Source organism: Pyrus communis, chromosome 6 (assembly GCF_041283825.1).
Source record: "Pyrus communis isolate YQ-2024b chromosome 6, ASM4128382v1, whole genome shotgun sequence".
Classification (NCBI taxonomy): Eukaryota; Viridiplantae; Streptophyta; class Magnoliopsida; order Rosales; family Rosaceae; genus Pyrus; species Pyrus communis.
The window spans coordinates 11,861,036-11,879,778 of NC_142570.1; the positions used below are offsets into that span (position 1 = coordinate 11,861,036).

The 18,743-nt window shown below is 35.7% G+C and overlaps 1 long non-coding RNA gene and 3 pseudogenes across 1 annotated transcript; all 4 read right to left on the reverse strand.

The window, feature by feature from the left end:
• Positions 1-4,210: 4,210 nt before the first annotated feature.
• On the reverse strand, positions 4,211-4,751 carry LOC148696297 (thaumatin-like protein pseudogene; annotated as a pseudogene).
• A 1,822-nt stretch (positions 4,752-6,573) lies between these two features.
• Positions 6,574-7,493, reverse strand: LOC137711678 (protein P21 pseudogene; annotated as a pseudogene).
• A 5,850-nt stretch (positions 7,494-13,343) lies between these two features.
• LOC137711445 (uncharacterized) lies at positions 13,344-15,256 on the reverse strand. Its single transcript, XR_011065058.2, has 2 exons — positions 14,998-15,256; positions 13,344-13,650 (listed from the first exon to the last, which is right to left on the reverse strand). It is a non-coding gene; the product is annotated as an uncharacterized LOC137711445 (long non-coding RNA).
• A 2,624-nt stretch (positions 15,257-17,880) lies between these two features.
• Positions 17,881-18,657, reverse strand: LOC137709774 (thaumatin-like protein pseudogene; annotated as a pseudogene).
• Positions 18,658-18,743: the final 86 nt, after the last annotated feature.

Here is an 18,743-nt window from a genome sequence, read left to right on the forward strand (position 1 = left end):
ATTAGACCATCTTCAATCAAGGGTATGTGGTACAATTAGCTGAATAAGGATCCTCTCTGTCTCTTTTTGGTGGGGATTCTGGGAATCCGTGTATCTTATCCATCATTCATACATTGTGCAGTTAAAAATCATTTTAAATTTTATTATTTAAAATTGAATACAAATAGGAACTGAGAAAAACTGACCACACGATATACAATTCACGGATCCTCAAAATTCTCACAAAGAGAATCCGAAGAAGATCCAAATTCCAATTAGCCCTAAAATTGAACAAAACAATCTCCAACCAAAGAACATTTTACAAATTTACAAATGGGCGTATTTTAGGCCTCAAATCAATTCGCAGAAGGCCTAAAAAGTGCCAATGCTCAGCACTCGGTAATATTTTCCACTCGTGAAGCTCACCACTTAATGGCTTGGTAAAGAGGTACTTGGGCATACTAAAAAGTAATAAAAATATAGAGGGGTTAATATTTAGCTCTCTATGAATTGAAGAATATCAAAGGATATCACACCTCTAAAAAAATTATATTTTTGAGAGCTAAAATTGTGTCCAGAATATTTGTTAACCCTTCATAGTTAAAGACGGCCTTATTTCAAGTTTTTGTGATTGGAGTGGTAGTGTTTGGTGCTTGGAGTGGAATGTGAGGAGGTTTGTGAAGGCCGGCCAAACAAGGGCCAAGAATAACCTCTTGGGGAAGGAAATAGAGGGAAGGCCAAGACTTGAAAGTTGAGATGATGCTACTTGAAACAGCATTGTACCCCTTCCACGACGTCAAAAAGTGATGGTGGATTGGGCTGGCGCTGGGGCTCTGAGCGCGTGTGTGAGGCCTGTCTGGAAGAGATGCTTGCACCAGCATAGGCTCCTACTGCAGTTGGTGTTGCTCTTTCTTAGGCCAGGCGGATAGGTCAATGGGCACCGACTGAGAGCTGCGAGGCTGAAGTCAGTGCAGATTAAAGTCGCATAACTGAATTGCCGTGGCTGGTGAAGCTAAATACGGAGATTTCTATGGGATTTCTAGAGACTAGCATGCATATTCAATTCGAAATTCATATACACAAGCAATATAAGCATATTATCAAAGTTATAGTCATGCGAATCCCTTTCAAAAAGCATAGGTTCATAGTTAATGCATCAAAGAATCAAATTAAAAAAGAAAGAGTGATTTATGTGTTATATCTTTGGACCTTGCTTTGAATCCAATAAGTGACCACCTTCAAGATCTTTCCTCTTAGAACTGCTTCCTTCTTGCTTCCTGCACCTTGAAGAACTTGAACTCCTTGATTCTCCTTGAGCTCCCAAAATTGAAGGCCGCTAATGATCCACACCCACTAGTGTAGTGAGATGGATGAAGGAATAATCAAAGAGATATGAAGGCTAGCACTTTTCTCTTTATGGTGACCGGCCTATGTTTGAGGAAAGAGAGAGTGTTTTTGTTTCTTTTTAGGTCCTAATTAGAGAGGCAATAAGGCGATTGGTATCAATCTAATTGATAGATGGTTTAAATATGACAGATGATAACCCAAAATTTACTCATTTTATCATGCCTATAAATATAAATATACATTATAAATTTGACGACTCTTGCAGTTTCTTTGCCCAGAGTACTTCGCGGAAGGTCTTTTGGGGACAGACAGACATGCATCAAGCCTTGCCATATCTCGTCCATGACGGTATCGATCTTGGGGTTTTCGCTGTGCACTGGGGCGTACAGTTGGTCGCGGTGTGATTTGGGAGGAATCTCCATTGAGGTAGAGTGATTTGGTCAGGAGGAATATGAGTTCATTCTCAACAAAAGCAGTAATAGTTTGAACAAATTTGCGCACCGCCATAGATGGTGAAGGCATAAACTCGAGCAACCTATAAAATAGAAAACAACCATAAGCAAGCCTAAGATCAGGAGGGGGTGTGGGTGTGCCAACCAAAGGCTCTCAAACGGTTAAGTTAGTAAGTAGCTTTAGACTCAAGCAGTAGGCAAAAGAATTAGAGTATTGAGATTGCGTTACCAGAGATGAACCTTAGATAGGTATACTTAAACCGTGGGGAGAGAAACCTTTTTAGGATAGGATTCTTGTTCTAAGCCAGGAGAATCTTAGATGATATCTAGAAGTAGATATTGCACTTTCTTAGGAGTTGTGATTACTTGCAGCGCACGTCAATTCCTAGATTGTAGGAACTCCAAGACTTAGAATCTAATTGAATCCATATTCGGATCGGATCGCGTGTCTTGCAGAACAAGCATGATTATCTGGCGGAGTCGCTCGGACTTCGTCTATTGCCCCGGAATAGAATGATGGTGGCACCGCTGCTCCGTCGAATCCAACTTCACTCAAAGCTGGTGAGTCTATGATCGTACTCCTTAGATAATAGTATTTGAATCAGCCTTACTTTGACCCTAAAAAATCATGGTCCCACAAGTGGTATGGGATATTTATCTTTGATAGTCAAAGCATTTAATTCCTTATGGTCCATGTACATTATCCAAGTCTCTTCTTTCTTCCTAACCAACAACATTGGGAAGGAAAATGGGCTGACTAGGCCTAGTGAAAACAAACTTGCAACAATTCTTGGACTGGTTTTTCAAGCTCTGTTTTTTGTGGGGACTATAGTGTAATGGCCTGATATTTGGTGGCTTAGCACTAAGTATCAATGGGATCTTATGGTCATGGTATCTGATTTGAATTTTGGATAAATTCTAGTTAATGCTTAAATTAAGTAGTTAAAATTTTATAGGTGCAATTATAAAGGTTACAAATAAGGACGAGGCACCTATTAAGGATTATGCTCACAATTCGGTGAGTATATCCCTTCTAAAATCTACGTTTTCAATTAAACGTTTTTGATAAATAATTTATTTACCTAGTCTTTGCATGAGACTTATATGAATTTTAGAAAGGTGAAATTAAACATTTTTGTGCTAGCTAGTCTCGGATGAGACTTACTTAGCTATGGTCAGATGACCAAATAATTAATGTAGGGTTTGTTGGTGAATTATTTTCACCACATGGTCTTTTATATGCCTTGTCTATCCTCGACAGTAGATTATTTGTAGGTATTATATTTCTTGTAGATGCTAGGAATAATGTTATTACCAGTAGAGAATTTAGCTAGTAGAGGCTAGCATACCCTGCTTGTTATACTTATGCTAGTAGACGCTAGTGTGATTAATTGAATACAGGTATGATTTTTGAACTATTGCTCGATTGTTTTCAATTGATGATTTGATTGTGATTCTCATTTACTATTATGGTAGTAAATATTATTATGTTGTTTTCCAACTATATATGTTTTACAAAACGGGAGTTAGTATGTTGAAAATGATTTTGACTTGATAATTAAATATGATCCACTCACACATTGTTTTGCGCCCCTCAAGTCCTAGCAAGTGCAAGGCGTACGTTGAGATGGCTGAGTGAGCATGGCAATAATGTAGACTTCCTACGTAGGGTAGTTTGACTTTTGTTTAAACTCCATTGAACTCTAATCAATTGTATGACTTTACTTTTGATTATAAATGATTGTTATGCTCTCATTGATGTGATCTAAAATCGGAATTAGATCTAGATTGTGTCCCCAAGTGGGGAGGTTGTGCAAGGAACCTAGATGTTAGTATAAAATTAATAGTTGAGCCTTCCTATTTGAAATATTTCACATCACAATTTCCTTACTCATGGCTTCATCATTAAGTTGATGATATTTCGTCAAATTGGTGATGGCCATCACATTTCCACCCTTAGCTGGAAAGCTAATCGAGTCGGAGTGTGTCACTATCACTTTGTAAGGGAGAGTTCAACAAGGTCATCTGGAAGTGGCTTATATACCTACTGATGATCAAACATCTGATGTCTTAACAAAGGGTCTTCACAATCCTTCTTTTGTTAAACATTACTACAATCTCAAGCATGGAAATCCCAGCTGAGATTGAAGGAGGGAGGATGTTGACTATCATTGACTGAGCAGTTTGCAGTTTGCCAGTTAACACTGTTATAATAGTAACTGTCTAGCTAGTGCTTAGTTTGTTAAGTTTGTTAAAACATAATTCCTTAAAATGTAAGAAAGCTCTCTAAGCTATCTCTGTTGATCTTAATTGAGTGAAAATACAAGAGATTAAGCCTTTCAATTCTCTACACTGCTCTTAACAGATATCCAACAGCTGATCAAACACGAAGAAAATTAGAATTGAAATAAACGGCCAACTTGAATAACTAGTTAGTTCCACCAAGACATATAAAATGTACGGGTTCTGGGGCACCGATTCTTAAAAACCCTAGAGAAGTCTATAGGGCAACAATTTCCAAAATTGCAAAAATATTGATCAATCTTGCACATAGTGCAAGGATTATTGCATCTTCCTAGAGTCCTTAATTGGTTCGGTTACTGCCAATTAATATCAGCCGTGCACTTGATCCCCCTAGTGCACCCATTACACGTGGGACTAATGTCCATAGGTAAATAAACCCATTAATAAAAGAGACGTCAAAGAAATCCAAGTTGTTATATTGACTAAGGGCATATTCGGCTATGGTGTTTGGAGGTTGACCCTAACCTTGGCGCCACAATCACCTGTTAGGCATCGGCCATGCCATGCTTTATCAAAGTTGCATCCAGTCCAAGCCCACATGCGAGCCTTTTTAGTACGGAACACACATCCAAAACCCTAAAACCCAGGGTCTATGCTGAGCTGTTGGCCACCACCTGGTACAGCGGCTACTAGATAGATGGTGTAAGGACTGTTATTTCGGTTGTCAAATCAAGTTGCATTGGTCGATACAAAGAAGAGATTGGCAGATAGAATGGAGAAACAAAGAGGCTTTTGAGGTGACTCATTGTGGGAGCTAATTACGAAACGTATACTACATTTTTTTTCTTATAAATTTTTAGATGAAGAAAATTTAGGCGAACTTAGCATTTTGACAATGGTGGGGTCACTGGCGTGCCAGGCACTACCATTCTTCAAAGAAAAGAGAATAATTACATCCAAAAATTCCTTACCGGCGCTATTCCACACTTAATAAATTTTATTAATATGTTGGTTGTTGGTGTGGTGGTGAATTTTGAATCGTGAAGAGGTTCATGAGGTTATATTTTTACGTACATGAACTTACACATGGTCACCAAATGACATCATTTTCTAGGCTTGTTAATTTCCACCACTGGCAACAGGAAGACCAATATTTCTTCTCTCCACTATTTTCCACAAGATAAGGTGTGAGAGATAAGGTGTGAGAGACTTTTGTACTGGCAACAGGAAGACCAATATTTCTTCTTTCCACCATTTTCCCCAAGATAAGGTGTGAGAGACTTTTGTACTGGCAACAGGAAGACCAATATTTATTCTTTCCACCATTTTCCACAAGATCAGGTGTGAGAGACTTTTGTACTGAAAGGGAAAACTTTAAGGGTTGAATTAAATTGACCGCACTGATTTGTGCCAAAGGAAAATTAATTGTTGATTGACTAATTAGTCACATCGAGTAAGAGAACGACACGTTTGATTATTGGCATGTCAGATTTATTCTTGACGTTATGAGCAAATTTATCACACTGAACTCTAAATGCAAAGTTTTGGTTATATCTAACATACCAGTTCAAACAAACATAAACTAATTTAATTTGTGGTGTGCCAATTCATGGATTATTACTTCATGGTATAAAATCATGACTCGTATAATCTATTTGTTCATATTTTGTGTTTTCAACGCCAACATATTTTGTGACTTTCCACACTTTCATGATTAATCTGTGGCGCCTCGGGTGCACGGGTTGCTGTCTCGGATTTGTAGGTTTGGACGTTTGGATCCAAGCTAACCCAAAAGAAAAGGAACAAATTAAGGGTTTGATTGGTATTCTATTAAAAAAATTTCATCACTTATATCAAAATATTTTTTAAAAATATCTCTTAAAAATAATTTTCTTTAATATTCAAAAACTTATTTGGTATGATATTTAGAATTATTTTTAAATCTTAAAACTTAAACTGGACAAATAAATTCAAGGAGAGTGGATCGCATGAGAGGGAGAAAGAGGAAAGAGAATGAAAGAAAGAAAGAAAGAGGAAATAAGCGAAAAGAAAGAGAGAGAGATGATTGGATGAGAAAGAAATAAGAGAAAGGATCATAAAATATAGAAAGAAGGGGAGAGAAAAGTCCTATCAAACGAATTTTTAAGACTTAAAACTTGAAAAATAAATTTGAATTTTAAAAATTGTATTCAAATAGAATACTAAACAGCCTTACCTACTTCGAAGAATATCTATTAAACACTTTTATCATCCAAATTATGGCCCAAAAGACCAGCATGCATGCACGCATATAGAAGATGGCTATAGCCCTTGGAAGGCTCAATGTTGTGAGAAGTAGAAAACTGCTAGATGGCATTTTTAAATATGGTTTCTACCACTTAGGTCGCTGCCTTTGAAATTGGCATAAACAGCTATTCAATTGGTATTGCCATGCACAGAATCAGAATATTTTTCCAATTCTAGGAAGGCTTTTGATTTGAGAGGAGTGCTAGCTTGACCTGCTAGCTAGTAGCTAATCTAGCTAAAAGAAAATTAAACAAGTAATTAAGAATACGATAAAACTCTGTGAAGCCATAGTTGCTATTACATAGTTGCTTGGATGACATTACAACTTACAAGTACTGTGTTGTGTTACATATATAATGCACACCATAACATGTGTTGGCAAAGCCTTCAATCTAATTTTATTGCATCACAAGCTTGTTGTTCATACGTACGCCATACCATAAAGTAGCCGATATATATGCTTCAATTATGGGCAGAAGACAACCCTGTAGTTAGTCCCGCCAGGGCATGTAAATGTGCTGGTTTGGTCATCCTTAGGGTAACTATAAGCATCTGGGCACCGGCCCTTAAAAAACCTAGACAAGTCCGTAGCGCTACATCTCCCAGAATTACAACAATACTGATCAGTCCTAAACACAGTACAAGGGTTGTTACACCCTCCTGGAGCCCTCAGTTGGTTAGGGCACTGCCCATTAATATCAGCCGTGCACCTAATCCCCCTAGTGCACCCACTAGACGTGGGACTGAAGTCCATAGGTACATTAAACCCATCAACAAGAGAGATGTCAAAGAAATCCAAGTTGTTATATTGATTAAGGGCATATTCAGCTAGGGTGTTTGGTGGTTGACCATAGCCTTGGCATTGGAGGGCACCCCCGCAATCACCTGTTTGGCATCGGCCACGTCCTGCTCCATCAAAGCTGCATCCTGTCCGACCCCAAATGCGAGCCCCTGTGGTACCGGCATTCACATCTAAGGCCCATGATTGGCCGCTATTGAGCTGGCGGCCACCACCTGGCACTGCGGCTGCCCAGACAGTGTAGGCGCAGTTGTTTCGAATATCGAATCGAGCTGCATTGGTTAATGCAAAGAAAAGAGTGGTACATAAGATGGAGAAAACTAAGAGGCTTTTGAGAAGGCTCATTGTGGAAGCTAAGCAATACTAAATCTAATAGATTGGGTTTTGTTGCGTTGTGTTTTGAAACTCGAGGAGGTTCATGAAGTTATATAGAGCATTGGTGGTACTTATGTAACATGTTCGTCACCTAATGACATCGTTTTATTAGCTCATCATTTCCACCTATGGGTATAGGAGGCCCAATGTTTCTAGTTTCCACAAGAAAAAGTGAAAGAGTTTTCCACGAAATGATAAATATCGTTTAGTTGTTGATAGTGAAATTATTTTTTGTTAATTTTAAAATTACAACTATGACATGCAGGTCTAAATAATTATGACCTAACTGCATTCTTCGGTGGCTTGAATGCTGAGCGGGCATGTCAATTAATTGCTGAGCTTGGCCAGGTGAATGTCTTGTTTGATGGATGTGGTAAAATGCGTTGACTTTTGAATCTCAAGATTTCGGCCGAGGAATAAACACTCTTGGCCTTGGATTCTATAACCTAAAGACAAGATTATGCAAATAGTTGTGATATTTAAAATTGGTTCATCTATCTGTGTGCCAAACTCTGAAAATAACCTGAAAATAATACCGAGAAGGCTGATGAAGTCACCTCTTTTGGCTAAATAATCAAAAACACTTTGCCGGATAAGACTTTGGATAACTTAGCCAGCCACAGACTTGGGAGAATCCCCATCTATCTAGTCAATTGAGACCCCTAAGCTAAACTGACTATACAACTCTATTTCTAGTCATTATCCTTCAATTGTTCATGATTTATAGTTTAGTTTGAGGATCCTCCTTAATATCTATGATGTCCTTTTCCAGGACTCTTTCTTGTACTTGAGTTTGAGTTTTCAAAACTATCGTTCATCTTTCAAAAAAAAAAAAAAAAAAAAAAAAGGGTAAGGACTAGAAACAGATATTTCAAAATCAAAGCGTAAAATGTAGCCAAACCTACCCAGTTCGTAAACAGTTTCAAACACATATACACTCTTTACAGATTAAAAAGAATTTAACTACCCTAAAAAAAGAATATTGAATTAAATTATTAATGATAGGGTTCTAAGTTCAGATTATTAGCGCGAATTACAATATTTTTATATGATTGTGTTTTGGTATCAGCTTCTCCTAGTTGATGTTACTTAATAGAATTGGTAGTTTCGTAACTTTCAGCCAACATTCAGAATCCAATCATCCTCTTCTCAATTAATTTAATGAGCTTAATTAGTTCTAGAGTTGGAGTAAGTGGGCTCAGTTATATATTACTCTGTGTTTCTTCTATTTTTGGCTTTTAAAATCCTCATTTTCGATTTCATACATATCAAATTTGTGATTTGTCTGTAGGGAATGAACTGCAATTTTAAAGTCAAGTACTTTCTTTCGGGAGATGGTTGAATTAAGTTGTCCGCATGGTGCCAAGGAAAATCCACCGGGTGCAATTTTGTTCACCACTTATGTGTGACATAGTTTATCTTTAGCCTAATTGGATAAATAGTCCTGTGATAATAAAGTAGTTGGAAAATAGCTCTGATGGTGAAAAAATTAGAATTTATATCCTTACGGTGAAGTCGGTTAGGATATACGCTCAAAACAAAATTTCCGTTAGTTCTCCTTTAATCCCATTGGCCATGGCTCTACACTTAACAACCAAGCTTCTTTACCGGCCACTGTCAATGGAGAAATTAGTGACAGATGAAGCTCATTCAAGTCTCTTCGGCTCAATCCAAAGCTTCTCTCAGATTTCTGCATTTTGTCCATGGCGGAGTGACCTCTCGGATTCCGAGCCACGCGCTGCTTCCTCCGCAGCTCCCAAAGTCAGAGCCTTTAATTCGAGCTGTCTCTCAGGGATTAAATCTCTCCCTCAAGTTTGAATTACGTACTGCTAATGATTAGCAGCTAATCATTTTGGGTTTTGCCTCTGAAATCGAATTGGGAGAATGGGGGAGGAAGTTGAGCTTTTTGGGTTTTCTTTTTCTTTTCCTAATTAGCATTGTACTTAGAGTTAGCTGCATCCTCTCTTTTTCTTGTTTTCGAATGTTTCACTTTGTGAATACCATGAATGGAATGATACATTTTGGAGGAAAATGATAGCATATTGAAAAATCAGGGCTCGAAGACCCTAGATTCACCATTGCTGTCATCTAGGATTGTTCGAATTCAAGCTTGTTCTTGGTTATATTGAGCTAGCTTGTTGGAGAGGTCGCGCTATCTAACCCATGCACTTTAAGGAATAAAAAAAAAAAAAAAAAAAAACTTAACAGAGGAACTAACGGAAATTTTAATTTTGGGTTTAATTCCTAACGGATTTTATCACAAGGGTTTAAATTCGAATTTTTTTGACCACATGGTCGATTTTCCGAATATTTTATCACCATGAGAATCATTTATTCAATTAGGCCTTTATCCTTATATAAATTTTGATATTAAAATGCATTGAGCGATAATTAATAGGATGATAGTGCTCAGTATATTGGCGAACAAACATGCACCCAAGAAAACCTTAAAGAGCACTAGGTAGACAACATTAATGATGATTATTACATTGTAGATTTTTCAACAACTCTTTACTCAAACTTCTTAACCCATAGATTGGTTCCAAATTCATGAACCATCCCCATAATTTTTTTATTAACCACGCCATACTAGCCACAGAACAGTCTCAATGAGTGGAGATTACTCTATACTAAAAGCCAGTTCTAAAAACATTGTTTACGCACAATGGAATGGCAATTTTGCCCGTATTTTTACTGTGTTGATAACTCACCCCGCTGTCTTATTTCCCCACCCACCTTTTAATATTAATTTTACTCTCTTGTAAAATGACATCTAAGACCAAAGAAAAGAAAAACCCCTGCTCTCTAGGTTGACAGGTTCATTCTTCCCTATCTTCTAGAACAACCCATCTCTCTAAATCTTCAAAAATTCAAGTCCCCAATGCCTTTGGCCTTTTTAATTTGATTTGGTTGTTTTTGTTGTCAATACCTTATTTTTACAGGGTTGATTTTCCGAATACTTTTCGACGGTTATTAACGAAAAATCACGATTTAACGGTTATTTTAACTCCAATTTTGATGAATGTTTACGGCTACACTTCTTAACCCCATATGAATACAATGAATAAACTCGATCTTCAATTTAAAATATTTACACTAGTGGATACCACAAAATCTTATGTTATACTTAATGAGAGTATGAATAAACTCTTTAAATGTTAGTGAATCTATCATTTTGATGGGATACGCATTCTACAAAACTAATTTCAACGATCCAACCGTCAAACTTGTTTGTATATGCTTCGAGATCGCATACACCAAAAATCGCAAAAAACAAACATTCAAAGATCAAGTAACGAGACAAAACTTTTTGACGGTTATCAAAGAAAAATCACGATTTAACGGTTATTTTAACTCTGATTTTGATGATTTATTACAGCTACACTCCTTGAACTTATATGAATACGATGAATGAACTCGATCTTCAATTTAAAATATTTACACTAGTGGATACCACAAAATCCTATGTTATACTTAATGAAAGTATGAATAAACTCTTAAGTGTTAGTGAATCCTATGTTATTCATACTCTTAAGTATGAATAAACTCTTAACCGTCAAACATGTTTGTATATACTTCGAAATCGCATACGCCAAAAATTGCAAAAAACAAACATTTAGAGATCAAGTAACGGGACAAAACTTTTCGAAGGTTATCAACAAAAAATCACGATTTAACGGTTATTTTAACTCCAATTTTGATGATTTTTTACAGCTACGCTCCTTGACCCTGTATGAATACAATGAATGAACTTGATCTTCAATTTAAAATATTTACACTAGTGGATTTAATGAAACTATAAATAAACTTTTAAGTGCTAGTGAATCTATCATTTTGATGGAATACGCATTTTGCAAAACTAATTTCAACAATCCAACCGTCAAAATTGTTTGTATATGCTTCAAGATCGCATACACCAAAAATCGCAAAAAAAAAAAAAAAAGATTCAGAGATCAAGTAACGGGACAAAACTTTTCGACGGTTATCAACGAAAAATCACGATTTAACGGTTATTTTAACTCCGATTTTAATGATTTTTTACAGCTAAACTCCTTGACCCTATATGAATACAATGAATGACTTCGATCTTGAATTTAATATATTCACACTAGTGGAAACCACAAAATCGTATGTCATGATGATCGATGAAAATTGAGGATTTTGTAAAAGGAATAACATGCAAACTTTGAGTTCCATTGGCAAGGTTTAAACTTTTGAGAAAGGCTTTACAACCTTGAAAACAAAAACTCTTTCATTTTTCATATCCTTGCACATTTAATATTTTGTAATAGACTAGTAGTATGTATGGATGTTTGTTCATTAGGCTCTTATTTTCGAGTGTAGATGTAGTACTTAAACGACCAATGTGTTTTAATGTTTTGAAGAAATATTTATATGGCAATGTGTGGTATGTGCAAATTTAAGGAAAAAAATATATTTTTCTTGGGTAAAGTGACCCGATCTGTTTAGATAACAAGTGTGACATGACATAACCTATTAAGATAATATGTGTTACATGAAAACAATAAGAACACAACAAGCACGACCCATTTGCTAGGCTTAGTAATAAGAGGGGAGAGACTCCTACTCCCTCTCTCAACGAAAAAACGAGAAGCCTCACTCAATCACTCACTGCAATAGGGCTTTTACAATATGCCATCAAGTTGAGACCGACAACTATGAATGGTTAAGAAATATTATATATATATATATATATATATATATATATATATATATATATATATATATATATATATATAAGAGAAATTAAATACATTGGACAACATCGTTCATTCTCAATGTTTTTTTTTTAAATTTCTTTTCTTAATCTATTTTTCCCCTCATTTTGCTGCTGTATTCTTGTTGAGTCTCATATTGGCTAAACAAAAAGAGAAATAATAGTTTAAATATCATAACCACACTCCAACTAACATCGAGACCTTTTATGATAAAACTACATACCTGACGGATTATGCAGGTGATAAAAGTTAGGAACAATATTAGTGTTTAGAAGTGGGTCAAGGGCCCATCTCTCTGATAATTCTACAATGCTTTTATTTGGTTTCAATTTTCCTACAAGTTTTTATCTAAAACGAAAATACTTCATTCTTATGCATTCTACGTAGCTGCTCAAGTAACAAGTCTTTTTCTTTCTTGGTTTTTTGTTTTTTTCTTACTCAGGCATTGTTTTCTTTTTGCTGTATATTGAATCTCCTGTTTGGAAATGCTTCTGTTATTTTTGCTTGAAATTATTTTCTTTTAGTCTGGGTTTATATAGCTTTCCACTTCACAATCAGACACTTCCTCTGTCAACTTTCTAAGTGCCTTTTCTTTCTTTCATCTTATTTGCTTTGTCCAATTAATCCTCTGTCTACTCTTTCTAATTTGAACGCACTCAATTAGTCATTCACATTGTATCCAATAGTCCAGATCAAACCTGGCATTCATGTCGTGTTTCCTATGTTCGTGTCGTTTTCGTATCATACCCGATATCTTAACGGATCGTGTTGTGTAACACCATTAAAATAAATTGATAAAATGACCCAACCCGATAATATTAACGGGTAATATAACCCAACCCGTAACCCGTTAAGGAAAATATATTTTAAACCAATAAATAATCAATTGAGTGAAAAAAGGTTGCACTTCCACGCCCAGTGGGACTCTGGAACCCACAATTGCTTGATTAGAACCAAAACACAAATCAATCTTCTAGCCGTGCAAGAATGGCACAGGCCACCGACGAAGACTACTCTTGCTATGTGCCATGCCTATAGGCACTAACAATAAAGGAGATCAGACTTCAGACGAGACTATATGCAAGGGATCCCACCTTATTGTGAGTGTGATGCCATACACAATGGACATAACCTAGACTTTCTTGCGTCAACTAGAGCCAATCTGTGTACACGAATTTAATTCACACCCATACCCCTGCTTCCAAATAGTAATATTATTTGTTGGTATAGTGATGGTCTCTCATAAAATAATTGGCAACTTTATTCTGTCTGTTTAATTTTTGCGTTTATTAAGGTAAAGTGACGAGGCTATGCTCCATATGCAGCATAGCAAAGGCCATCTTGAAATCACGGTGGCTTGCAAAGGCCATTATAATCTCCACGGACTCCTCATCGTTTACTGAATCTAAATCTCTAACATCCATTGCTTCTGTAACAAAATGGGTATAAATTAATTAATAGCTTTTTAAACAGGTAGGATATTACTAACAGTAACAATGGATATTAATAAGCAATAAAGCATTCAGCATTAGACAAGATAATACCAAGTTTTCAATGCGGTGCACTGAGTGCAATTCAATTGGTATACTTGTCAATATATAGGAACCATTTTGAGGATGGAAGCAGTTCAATACTTATTGTCTCCACCAAGCAGTTCAATACCATTTTGGGCACTTTGTCTTTGCCCTGTTTTTTAAACCCCACCTGCGCACCAGACTACCAAAGTGAACACTGAACATGGTGCTCTGTGCTTTTATTAACTTTTGGTGCTTCTTCCAACCAAAGTTTTAAAAGCAAAGTAAATGAATTAAATACACGTTAAATATTTTTAATTTTGATTTAAGACCAGTTCGTAGTACATTGTTCGTGTTCTGAGGTCAAACATTAAGCAGTTAGCATCAGCATGTTGAAATTGCAGACTTACAAGTTTTTTGAAGGCACCAACTACTACTAACTTAAATGAATTTCAAGAACCATTTTATCAGCAATTCACAAGCAGTTCAAAGAAATGTAGCACCGAAATCTAACAAACTCTTATAAGGTATACCAGCACACGTATATATACATGATCAAATTTAGCTGCAGAGAACACTAGCAAAAAATACTCATCAAGCAATTTTCGAAATTTACCTACAGAGGTTATAAACAGCTAGCATCATACTCTATAAAATTCTACACAAAATTTCCCACATAAAATTCTACCACTCCTTTATAGAAATTTACAAAGACACAGTGGAAATATAAAACAATCCTTCAATTAATCAAGTATATAGACCACTTCCACCTACAAAACCATATAAAGTTCAAACTTTTAGGGGTGTGTTTTGGACATAATTGAGCAGGCATCTATGGACTGATTTGCCCAATGTCTTTTCGAGGGTATTTGATTTGGAAAAGCGCATATCTGTTTATATCTAATATTTCAAACTACAGCAAGCTCATCAACAATTCTTCCCCACACTTAACCCATGTGTGCTTAAGGTCTCTTAAACCTAATCCCTATAAATATTATCTATGCTCAAAATTCTTAACCTAGTTTTGCAAACCCAGAAAGCAAAAGAAGTTCTACACATCATTGAATTGAAACGAATTAACAATTATGCACATTGTGCAAAGGATCATTAGATTACATTCAACAACACGAACTAAGCTTAATAGTTCACCAAAACCGTACCACCGAATGAAAAAGAAGAAACAAAAACATAAGATTTATGAAGATACAACATTAAACAAATGAAAAGAACAGAGATGTAGAGATGTAGAAACAAAATCGAACCTGGAGTGGAATCTGGAGAATGCATAGATGTAGAGACGACCAGAGCAGAGATGACAAGATCAAGAATGATTCCGTCCAGGCGTCCACTGTACGAGGGAGGAGAAAAGAGATACTAAGAGAGGCTACCGGAAGAGCATACGGCGGGAGAGAAGGGCTAGGAAGAACAGGCGGCGGGTTGGGAGAGAGGGTTACGGGAGTGGGGAGATAGAAAGGGATTAGGGCTGGCTTTTGTTTTGACTTTTGATCATATCAGATGGTAAAATTGGAAAATACAACGGGTTTTTTTTATTCCAAAAATTTCTAATAATATAATTGAAATAGAATCCAACGGTATAGATTTATTCTCATTTATTTTATTGCTGTTATTTAAGTAAAGTCTTTAATAGTTTTTTAATTAATGTAAAAGTGTAAAAAATATAGAAAAAAAATATATAAACGCTCGTAATAACAAGCTTTACAACTTTCGTGAAGAACTTAACTTCGAAATTCGCCTCTATAATCATATAAATCGTAAATCAAAATTTAATCGTTAATTGTTGTTTACATTTACGCTTCATTTTTCTCATCAAATTTTGTTTTTTAAGATTTTTTTTTTTTTTTTGAAAACATGATATTTTAGAGGATGCAAGAAGATGAACGGTTTAGATCATTAATATTATGTTCAGAGTTTTACGGTTAGTGAAAATATTACTTGATGTTTATAAAGTTTCTACAAATTATATAAAGTTGACTCATATTTCAATTAACCGTAAATATAGAAACATGATATCAAATATCTGAACCGTTCATCTTCTTACATGTGTCAGATGATCATGTTTTCAAAAAAGAAAATTTTAAAAATGAAATTCAATAACAAGAATAAAGCGTAAATGACAATCGACGGTTAAATATAAATTTAAGGTTTATGGATTATAGTGTTGGATTTCGAAGATGACCCTTTCATGAAAGTTGTAAAGCTTGTCATTATGAGTGATTGTATATTATTATTATTTTACATTTTTTACACTTCTACAATAATTATTATTAATTTTTCCCTCAAATAAAAAACATTATTCATGAGGGTTTGGAGAATTTTAAAAATCTAAACGATAATGTAAGTGTAACCAATATCTACTCGTGGAGGAATAATGATGAATCACGAGTGTTTATATATTCTTTCACATTTTTCATACTTGTATGTATATCTTCTTAGTTCTTACCTATACAAATACTGTACTAGTTTATTTTAATTTTGGACAACAACATGTTAAGTCAAATTTATCCTAGTAATGATAAAAGGAACTCTCATAATAAAAATAAATAATGACCAAAACTTTTTTTTTAAACTTATATAGAATAATAATACAAAACTATATAATATATATTTAATATAGAATATATTGTATATATTAATATGGCTATTATATTTTATAATTAATCTTTAAGTAATTAAACTTTAAAATTATCAAAATAATTTTTTTTCTTAACGGGTTGAAACGGGTTACCCACATGTTACTCACGTGTATACCTGTTAAGAACCCATTATTAATGGGTTCTTACCGTGTCACCCGATAATGCCCGATTAGTTATCGTGTTGACCCGAAACCCGTTATTTTCGTGTTGTTTTCGTGTTGTGTTATCGTGTCGTGTTAGAAATTGTCAGGTCTAGTCCAAATGAAAGAAGAGGAAAATACAGATTTTATATACACCTTCCTTATCACAAATAAACTTTATCTTAGCTTTACTTATATGTCCCGCATTTGTTTTCTTATATGTCCTACTGTTTTGAGTTAAATTTGACTATCCATCCACACTAACAGCTCCCTATTTCAAAACTTCTATAGCAACCAGCTGGAAACCAGTGCTGAGAAAAATTCAGACGAGAAAACACCTCTACATAAGGAAGATGAAGATGAGCCCGAGAACAATGAAGTAGTAAAATCTACATTCCGGTGACATATTCATATAATCTATTCACAATATTTTTAACAATAAGCAGTTCGGTACTGCCAACCTTTTGATCATTGTAATATGCTGCTAATTTAGGCTTCTCAAATTATATATGAAAATATTATCATCTTAAACAGTCTTAAAACCCACAACATCACGCGAGCATTTTTACTAGTTAATTTGAAGCATCAGAATAGCCACATAATAGTACCTCACGTCGACACAATTCGATCGACTCGACCATTGTTGCTAGGTCTTATAAGACAACCAAGTAAAGTCTTTCCTTAGGTCCACAATTTATTTGTGGTGAAGGTGCATATAAAATCCGTAGGAAAAAGCTTGTTGGTAGAACTTTGGCATATAGCCTAATCAAGTGATAAATTCCATTAGACAAACTTTAAAGAAATCATTTTTATTAGGAAAAGGAGATGAACGATTGTAGAAGTAGAAGGATCATAGTGTTTATAGTTCTTAGCAACGATTAGGTTTGCAAAGATTAGGGTTTGTGTGGACGTAGATATTTCTCTTTTATTCTTTTTCAAATAATAAAAAATTAAAAAGGAAGAGGAAGTAGGGTTTGTGTGGGTGTACATACTCCTCTTTTGTTCTTACCAAAAATAGGGTCTATATGGGTGTAGATAACCCTAATTTGTATCAAATTTGTTATTCACCAAATTCGAATTTAGAACTTCTTACGTACAAAAGAAGATAAACACCATTAGATTGTACGTAGTATTAAATGACAATTTTTTTTAGTGTGCTAGGCTAATAGGGCTCCTTAACCCTTGACTTATAGTTATGCTCAATTTGAGATCACTCTTTCCACCATTATTCATCAAGTCATAGAATCATATGAAAAATTAAAAGGAAAAAAGAACAAGTACGCACGGTATCCATATGAATCATACAACATAAAATGCGCATAATACTGCATTTGCACTTAAAGCCCTCAAATTTTCATTACACTAGAAACTACTGCGTACATAAAACCTTTTTAGTACTTTTTAGCCTATTCCATGTCTCACGAGATCGAGGGAGGAACTAATTTCAAGGGCAGAACACAACCTTGTAATTAGTCCCACTAGGGCAAGTAAAAGTACTTGTTGGATCATCCTTTGGATAACTATAAGTATCCCTACACCGATCTTTAAAAAATTTGGACAAATTTGTAGGTCCACACCTCCCAGAATTGCAACAATACTGACCCTTTTTAAACACAGTACAGGGGTTGTGACACCTACCTAGAGCCCTCAACTCATTTGGGCATTGCATGTTAATATCTTGGGCACATTTGATCCCCCTTGTGCACCCATTTGACGTGGGACTGAATTCCATTGGAACATTGAAACCATCTACCAGTGAAATGTCGAAAAAGTCCATGTTGCCGAATTGGTTTAGGGCGTACTCGGCTAGGGTGTTTGGGGGTGAGCCATAGGCTTTGCATTGGAGGAGTCCTCCACAGTCACCTGTTTGGCATTTTCCATGACCTAAGTTGTTGAAGGCGTAGTTTGTTCAGGCCCAAATTTGCGCCATTATTGTTCCCGTGTTCACGTCTAGGGTTCAGGTTTCTCCACGGTTGAGTTGCCTGCCACCGCCAGGTATTGCGACTACCCAGACGATACAAGGGCAGTTGTTGCGGATGTCAAACCTCGCTGCATGGGACAGGGTAAAGTGGAAAGGGATGAGAAGGAGGAGGAAGAAAGTAATGGGGATGTGCTGGATGAAACTCATTTTTGGGGTTTGATTTTCTATTATGGGGTTTGGTTTTCTATAGTAGGGTTTGATGTTGGGATTGTAGGGGGTTTATAAAGAGGGTT